The sequence below is a fragment of the Salvelinus fontinalis genome, chromosome 29 (assembly GCF_029448725.1).
Source record: "Salvelinus fontinalis isolate EN_2023a chromosome 29, ASM2944872v1, whole genome shotgun sequence".
Lineage (NCBI taxonomy): Eukaryota > Metazoa > Chordata > Actinopteri > Salmoniformes > Salmonidae > Salvelinus > Salvelinus fontinalis.
The window spans coordinates 39,443,215-39,453,069 of NC_074693.1; positions in this window are offsets into that span (position 1 = coordinate 39,443,215).

Genomic DNA, 9,855 nt, shown 5'->3' on the forward strand with positions numbered 1-9,855 from the left:
ACAATAAATCGTTATATTAGCATACCACATATGCAAACGTTACCCGAGCATTGATTCAAGCCAAAGAGAGCGATATCGTTATCATCGCCAAAATATATTAATTTTTTCACTAACCTTCTCAGAATTCTTCCGATGACACTCCTGTAACATCATATTACAACATACATATAGAGTTTGTTCGAAAATGTGCATATTTAGCCAGAAAAATCGTGGTTATACAATGAGAATAGTAGCCAAACTGGTCTGAAAATGTCGGGCGCCATCTTTGAGAGTGATCTAGTCTAATCGATAACTAATCATAAACTTGGCTAAAAAATACAGGGTTGACAGGAATCGAAATACAAATTAGTTCTTAATGCAATCGCTGAATTACATTTCTAAAATTATCCTTACTGTGCAATACAGGGTTCGCCAAGTGAAGCTACAACAAAAAAAAATGGCGGAATATGCGTTTAACATTTTTCTACAGAACAACGATTTATCATCATAAATAGTTCTTACTATGAGCTGATCTTCCATCAGAATCTTGGGCAATGAATCCTTTCTCCGGTCTAATCGTCTTTTGGTCGAAAGATGTCCTCTTGCCCTGTTGAAATGGCCACTAACGTTCGGCATGTACTGGAAACGTGCCCAGCGGTTCAAAGTGCCTCACAAAGGAATGCCTCAAAATCTTACTAAACGGATATAAATTGCTATAAAACGCTTTAAATTAACTACCTTATGATGTTTTTAACACCTATAACGAGTAAAAACATGACCGGAGAAATATTACTGGCTAAACAACAGCTTGGAAAGAGAGCCAGTCCGACGTCCATCGTGCGTCAGGCGCAGGAAGAAAAGGAAGCTACTTCCACCTTGTGCTCTTTTATACAGGCCCTGATTGCGCAATCGACTCCATTCAAAGCGTCACCACGTACTGACATCCAGAGGAAGACGTAGGCAGTGTTTGTATCCTCATAGCATTTACAGGGACCTTAAAACTGACCCCAGATCAGGGGCCAAGATTTCTGAAATCTCACTCCCTGTCAGGAAATGTGCTGTAGAATGAGTTCTGTTTCACTCAGAGACATAATTCCAACGGCTATAGAAACTAGAGAGTGTTTTCTATCCAATAATAATAATAATTTGCATATTGTACGAGCAAGAATTGAGTACGAGGCCGTTTGAAATGGGCACGATTTAGCTGGCTACTCAATAACGCCCCCTGCAGCCATAAGAATACAATGACCGAGGTTAAAGAGCAGACGGTCAGCATTAATTTGAGGGTATCTTGATCCATATCGGGTGAACATTTTGGAAATTACAGCACTTTTTGCACATAGTCCCCCCATTTTACGGGACAAATACACTTATGTGTACTGAAGTAGTCAAAAGATTAATATTTGGTCCCATATTCTGAGCATGTAATGATTACATCAAGTCTGTGACTCTACAAACTTGTTGGATAGATTTGCTGTTTGTTTTAGTTGTGTTTCAGATCATTTTGTGCCCAATAGAAAATGAATGGTAAATAATGTATTGTATCATTTTGAAATCACGTTTATTGTAAATAGGAATAAGAAAATAAGAAATAGAATATGTTTCCAAACACTTCTACATTAATGTGGATGCTATCATGATTACGGATAATCCTGAATGAATTGTGAATAATGATGAAGGAGAAAGTTAGACGCACAAATATTAACCTCAACTGTTATTGTAATGGTGAGAGGTTAGAATGTCTTGGGGGTATGATATTTGTGCGGCTAACTCTCACTCATCATTATTCAGGATTCATTCAGGATTATCAATTCGTTCATTTGGGCAGAAGGTTGTATATAAATTTGGCTACAAACAGACCATACTATATCTAGGCCTATATCTAGTTTCTACAATGTATTTTTGTTTTAAAGAATGTATTTTCATTGTATCTAGTTCAGGAATACATTATCCAGTAATATGCTTACTGTTCTGGTCTGTTAATGATTTTGGAGTCATTGAAAGGGTTGAAATTGATGTGTCACAAAGAAGTGCACATTTTTCTCTGATGGATTTTGGAGTATTCACAACTGAAACTTAAAAGTGTAGCAAACGCTCTTCAGGTAAGACTCCAGCAGTTGGAGTCGTGGTCTTTGCAAACGCAGTGGAACACCAGCAAGTTGCGGCTCCATTCTCATTTCACCTCTTTGCTGCTGTCGATGCAATGCCTCGAACTTCCAAGTGGTGGGGTGGGTACCGCCAAGATTCGGCGAAAATTCGATGCCAGCCCTCCACTTCGTTGTTGGTTTTCGCCAAGTCTTGCAGGAGAGCGTTGTAGCAGTTACATAATTCTGAGAAAAAAGAGAGAAGCAGATAAACAACCATGTTATTGGCCTTGGGCATTCTGTCATTAATAATAAGAATAATAAAGCCATTATTATGTTAAACAAGACATACCTATGGGCAGGGTTGGGTAGGCTACTTTCTAAATGTAATCCGTTACAGTTACTAGTTACCTGTCCAAAATTGTAATCAGCAAAGTAACTTTTGGATTACCCAAACTCAGTACCGTAATCTGATAACATTCCGTTACTTTTACATTACTTTCCCCTTAAGAGGCATTTGAAGAAGACAAAAATGTATGTTACCAATACAATTCAAATCATATTGTATTTGTCACATACACATGGTTAGCAGATGTTAATGCGAGTGTAGTGCAATGCTAGTGCTTCTATTTCCGACAGTGCAGTACTATCTAACAAGTAATCTAACACTTCCCCAACAACTACCTAATAAACAGAAATCTAAAGGGGTGAATGAGAATATGTACATGTAAGTATATGGATGAGCGATGGCCGAGCGACAAAGGTAAAATGGTATAAAATACAGAATATACATGTGATATGAGTAATGTAAGATATGTAAACATGGTTAAAATGGCATTATTTAGAGTGGCATTGTATAAAGTGACAAGTGATCCATTTATTAAGTGGCCAGTGATTGGGTCTCAATGTAGGCAGCAGCCTTTATGAGTTAGTGATTGCTGTTTAGCAGTCTGATGGCCTTGCGAAATAAGCTTTTTTTCAGTCTCTCGGTCCCAGCTTTGATGCCCTGTAATGACCTCTCCTTCTGGATGGTAGCAGTGTGAACAGCCAGTGTTTCAGGTGGTTGATGTCCTTGATGATCTTTTTGGCCTTCCTGTGACATCGGGTGCTGTGGTGTCATGGAGGGCAGGTAGTTTGCCCACGGTGATGTGTTGTGCAAACTGCACCCCCTCTGGAAGAGCCTTGCGGTTGAGGGCGATGCAGTTGCCGTACCAGGCTGTGATACAGCCCGATAAGATGCTCTCGATTGTACATCTGTAAAGGTTTGTGAGGGTTTCAGGTGCCAAGCCAAATTTCTTCAGCCTCCTTAGGTTTGAGAGGTGCTGTTGCGCCTTCTTCACCACACTGTCTGTGCGGGTGGACCATTTCAGTTTGTCAGTGATGTGTACGCCGAGGAACTTGAAGCTTTCCACCTTCTCCACTGCAGTCTTGTCGATGTGGATAGGGGGGCTCTCCCTCTGCTGTTTCCTGAAGTCCACGATCAGCTCTTTTGTTTTGTTGACGTTGGTGAGAGGTTATTTACCTGGCCCCACACTCCCAGGGCCCTCACCTCCTCCTTGTAGGCTGTCTCGTCATTGTTGGTAATCAGGCCTACTACTGTTGTGTTGTCTGCAACCTTGATGATTCAGTTGGAGGTGTGCGTGCCTGAGCACGCACCCTTGTGGGCCCCAATGTTGAGGATCAGCAAAGTGGAGGTGTTGTTTCCTATCTTCACCACCTGGGGGGCGGCCTGTCTGAAAGTCCAGGACCCAGTTGCACAGGGCAAGGTTCAAAACCAGGGCCTCGAGCTTAATGATGAGCTTACATTTAACATTTACATTTAAGTCATTTAGCAGACGCTCTTATCCAGAGCGACTTACAAATTGGAAAGTTCATACATATTCATCCTGGTCCCCCCGTGGGAATTGAACCCTAGTCCCCCCGTGGGAATTGAACCCACAACCCTGGCGTTGCAAGCGCCATGCTCTACCAACTGAGCCACACGGGACCACGGGACCAGCTTGGAGGGTACTATGGTGTTGAATGCTGAGCTATAGTCAATGAACAGCATCCTTACATAGGTATTCCTCTTGTCCAGATGGGATGGGGCAGAATGCAGTGCGATGGCGATTGCATCGTCTGTGGATCTTTTGGGGCAGTAAAATTGAAGTGGGTCTAGGGTGGCAGGTAAGGTGGAGGTGATATGATCCTTGATTAGTCTCTCAAAGCACTTCATGATGACAGAAGTGAGTGCTATGGGGCGATAGTAATTTAGTTCAGTTACCTTTGCTTTCTTGTGTACAGGAACAATGGTGGCCATCTTGAAGCATGTGGGGACAGCAGACTGGGATAGGGAGAGATTGGATCTGTCCATAAACACTCCAGCCAGCTGGTCTGTGCATGCTCTGAGGACACGGCTAGGGATGCCGCGAGGGTTAACATGCTTAAATGTCTTACTCACGTCAGCCATGGAGGAGGAGAGCCCACAGTCCTTGGGTAATGGGCCACATCGGGGGCACTGCGTTATCCTCAAAGCGAGCGAAGAAAGTGTTTAGGTTGTTCGGAAGCAAGACATCGGTGTCCACGACGTGGCTGGTTTTCCTTTTGTAGTCCGTGATTGTCTGTAGACCCTGCCACATATGTCTCGTGTCTGAGCCGTTGAATTGCGACTCCACTTTGTCTCTATACTGACGTTTTGCCTGTTTGATTGCCTTACGTAGGGAAACACTACACTGTTTGTATTCGGCCATATTCCCAGTCACCTTGCTGTGGTTAAATGCGGTGGTTCGCGCTTTCAGTTTTGCGCAAATGCTGCCACCTATCCACGGTTTCTGGTTAGGGTAGGTGTTAATAGTCACAGTGGGTACAACATCTCCTATACACTTCCTGATAAACTCAGTCACGGTGTCTGTGTTTTCATCAATGTTATTCTTGGAGGCTACCCAGAACATATCCCAGTCCACGTGATCAAAACATTATTGAAGTGTGGATTCCGATTGGTCAGACCAGCGTTGAATAGTCCTTAGCATGGGTACTTACTGTTTGAGTTTATGCCTATAGGAAGGGAAAATACAGTTGTGATCAGATTTGCCAAAGGGAGGATGGGGGAGGGCCTTGTAGGCATCCCTGAAGTTGGAGTAGCAGTGGTCGAGTGTTTTAGCAGCGCGAGTACTACAGTCGATTTGTTGATAGGATTTCGGTAGCGTTTTCTTCAAATTAGCTTTTTTTAAATCCCCAGCTACAATAAATGCGGCCTCAGGATATGCGGTTTCCAGTTTGCATAAAGTCCAGTGAAGTTCTTTGAGGGTCGTCGTGGTATCGGCTTGAGGGGGAATGTACACGGATGTGACTATAACCGAAAATAATTATCTTGGGAGGTAATACGGTCGGCATTTGATTGTAAGGTATTCTACGTCAGGTGAACAAAAGGACTTGAGTACTGTATGTTATCACAATCACACCATGAGTACATCATGAAACATACACCCCCGCCCTTCTTCTTCCCGAAGAGATATTTACTCCTGTCTGTGCAATGAACTAAGAACTCAGACAGTAGAGAGAGAGAGACATGTTTCCATGAAACAGAGTATGTTACAATACCTGATGTCTCTCTGGAAGGAAATCCTCACCCTGAGCTCGTCAACTTTATTATCTAGAGACTGAACATGAGTGAGTAATATACTCGGACGCGGTGGGTGGTGTGCGCGCCTCCTGAGTCGGACTAGAAGTCCGCACCGAATATCTCTTCTCCACCTGCATTGTTTTGGATCAGCCTCTGGAATGAGTTCAATTGCCCTGGGGTGTACGAAAAAAATACTACAAAGTTTCCTTGTTGCTTCTAGACTAGAGGCTGGAAGCACGGCTGCCCTATCGGCGCCATCTTTTGGGCATCATGGGAATGTAACATTTTAATATATTTTTATACAATTTTACTTGTCCGAAGTCATGTTACACAAAACACTTTTCGTTCCTTGTATTAGATGTAAGCATGGTTCTGGTACCAGTTCCTACCGTTATTTTCTGTGGACACCATAGATCAAATGGCATACATTGAGAGGAAGCCTTGATTCTCACAGACACAGTAGTATGTATATTTTGTCTGTGTGAAGCAGGATGTGAAAACTGACACCACTTGATGCTGGATGTCCCTCATACCATTTCATTCGGCCATCCGACTTTCCATCAAATCTTGGCTGACCAACAACGCATATGCCTGCAATCCTTATCGTAGCGCATTAGGGGTTAGTCGATTCTTCAGAGATTGATTTATATCCAGTAATAAAAAATAAAAAAATAATTTATATATTTGAAACAAAAAACACTTTCTCTTTTTTATAGATGGACAATATTAATATGAGGTGAAAGGTGAGTTCCTGGCGAATTTAGGAAGCCAAGCTTGAGGTCTATGAGACCTCATAGAGATGGGGGGAAGACATGTTGATCAATATAAACATTTTTGAAAATGTAACACTAAACATATAAATATGTATTTTACAGTTAAGGTGAAATCTTTTAGTTAGTCGTTTTATAATTTGATTATATTATATTTAGAAAGCATCTAAGTCATGTCAAGCCTTAATCATACAGTTTTGTTGAATAGGAAATACATCATACTGTGAATTCAATCTCAAGACCTCAAAAGTGACTAAACCTCAGCAATTTATAAAAAGTTATTTTTTTTACCAGAAAGGCAACAAGTACACAGCATTACTGGTTATTGTTAATGGCCCTTGTGATAAAATAATTTCCTTTTGTGGATGATGTATTATTTAATGGCAGTGTTTTAATGGCAGTGTTGTCTGCCTATCAACATAATAACCATGTATCTGTGAAATTAGACACTGAACTTGAACCCTGTTTCAGCAATCAGCTGATTCTGATTTTTTTTCTCTCCAGAAGGACAGGAAAGTGAACAGCTGTTGTGATAGCACGCCAGGTTTTTCTCTAATGTTTCGTTGTCTCATACATTATGAAAAGGATATTCCAAACTATACAGGATAAAATGTAGGACCAATAAGATGTTTAAAACATGTTCAAAAGCTAAATAGCTTTATTTACTTGTTTTTCATTTTATTCAATGGCTTCACCTGAGTACCCTCGCCAGCCAGGGTAGGGCAGCATTTTACAACATTCCAATATTATAGTCTTGAGAATCTCTCATGCATATTAGTTTATTGAAAATGGGAACAATGAGAGGTGAAAATGATTTGAATGTGAGTGTCTAGACAAGGCAGGGCAGCATTTTACAACATTCCAATGTTATAGTCTTGTGAATCTCTATTTCTTTGGCCAAAGGGACTTATTAGACCGTTAAAATATAGTGGAAAGGCAGCCATTTTATATAAACATTGGATTTATTTTGGTCCGAATTTCATAATAATTTTTGTTTTCAGAAGTTTTCCATTGTAGGTCTACCAATGTGTCGCTCCTCACTCAGAAAGTCTGCTCATTGATGTCAATACCAAAGCTGATACTTGTGACTTGATTGAATTGGAATGATGTGAATAATGATAATGACGGTGAGAGCCCAATATAGCATAACTCTTTAATCATAGGCTATAGTTACTTTGTGTCTCTAAAATCACATTGTTTCCATTTCGATAGTCATGTGACAAGGAGTCGTTTTTATTGAAACATCCAAATGTCGGCCTTTTACCAGATACATTTTTCCCCACATTGAGTTTTTACTCATTTTCATAACTTTCATCATTTTCATAAACCTATGGATTATATTCTTCCCTTATGAACACATTTATTTTAGGCCATACAAAGAACAGCTATGCATGATTGAATGAAAAGCAGCAAATAGACACAGCATTGTTTCAAATTCTTGAATAAAACAAAAGGAAACTCGACCTATCTCGACGACGTTGAGTGCGAGAGGAGGTCTGTGCGCTGCCTAGCACCCTCCGCAAAAAGTTTTGCTTGACAAAAAAGACACGTAGGCGGTTTTCTGACAAGAGTCTTATCCAGTTGAGGGCGCTTTAGTACCACTAACCATGTTTCCATCCAACATTTTTATGCAAGTAAAGTAGGCTGAAAGTCAGATTTAAAAAAATTCAGGACAGGCCAGACGGAAACAGAAAATGTGTTGGTAAACGTGCCATATGTTGGCAAAACAAAATACGCTAGACAAGGTGGAATCTTTTTGTGTCGGTAAAATGAATTATGCGAGAAACGTCGGTGGAAACGCTATTGTGTTCAAATATTGATAATAGCCATCACGACGAAGTAAACTTGGAGTCACGCTATGACTCCGCTGGAAATAATGCAGTTTATTAGGTTACAGATTAAATCAAGCATCAGCTTGATGCTCCTTTCCAGTAAATACCGAGTCTTATTGTGGTGACATAATCATCGATGCTTGGCTGCCGTTTGACAAAATAAATCATCTCACTCTTTTGTCCATAATCATCTCATCATGTAGGCTATACCGCACTCTAGCTGCAAGTTTTTAGCGAGAGCTAAAGTGCCAGTATCAGAATGGGCACACTCGCTGTATAACAACATTTTTTGTGTGACAAAACCATCAGTAGAGTTGAAAATCCGATGGAAACCCATTTAACTCTTTTTTTATTATTCCTTACATGGGATTTTAAACGCAAAAGTAACACTGCGTCATCACGCACAGCTCTTTATCCATATCAAGTCAATTTGATGGAAAATGGGCATATTGTTTTTATGCAGATTCTTTTATATTAATATTTTAATATTGAAAATCTGTTGCCAATTGGATGGAAACCTAGGTACTGATGCAAACATTATCATCAGAAGTCTATACTCTACTGTAAAGCCTATGCACAGTTTGTATCCAATAGGGTGGTTGGGTAAATGTAGATAAGTGAAATTGAAATCATCTTGCAAACTTTCATAGATTCCCTTTGGAATTTGTCCCAGCTGGTAATCAAGTTATTGCATTTTTAGGCACAAACCAAGGGTAGGCTATGTCACCGTTTTTGACTCATAGTTATGTAGGCTATACCCAGCATCTTTGGATCCGTTTACACAAGCAGCCCAATTCGGATCTTTTTTTACTAATAGGTCTTTATACCAAAAATATCTGATGTGATTCGTCAAAAGACCAATTAGTGGAAAAAATATCAGAATTAGTCTGGCTGTGTAAACACAGCTTCTAATGCTCAGGAGCCCTATCTTTTGCGCCAGTTCAATTAAATGATATGCCAAACCATTTCATGAATAAAATATTTAACTTCCCACTGTAGCCCAGCCTACATCCTCGCCATCTTATTGTTAATATAGGGTCGTCTTATCTATTTTAAAACTGGAAAAGTACATTTCAAAGCACTGCAATAATGTCAAAAGATTTTCTGCATGGCTTGCCTTCATAATTGCCACAATTTGTTTGCTCTGCACTTTTACCATCCAAAGAAGTCTGTAGGCCCAGACAAAAAAGTGTATACATATTCTCTAGCCTGGAAATGAACAACTGTGTCTTCCTCCAAAATTCACCACTCAGCAATAACGTGTATTAAAATCTTAACCGTCTCTGATAGGCTAGTGGGAAAGTAGAGCACTTGCTACTGTGACTCCCTTAGGCAATTAAAATGCAATTCATCCCTAGATGTAAAAGAGTAAAGGACTGTATGCCCCCACCTAACCAGTCTCCTTCATCATCCATAGTTGTAGATATATACTATGGGTGTATGACACTGTTTTGGCTCAGAAATGACAATGTTCTTGTCTCTTGGGATGACCTTATTGAGAGGGAGGCAACAGGTACATACATTGTGTAAACTGGGCAGAAAATAATTGCTGTCTTGAACATTCACATGTCACAATTGTTGTTATCATG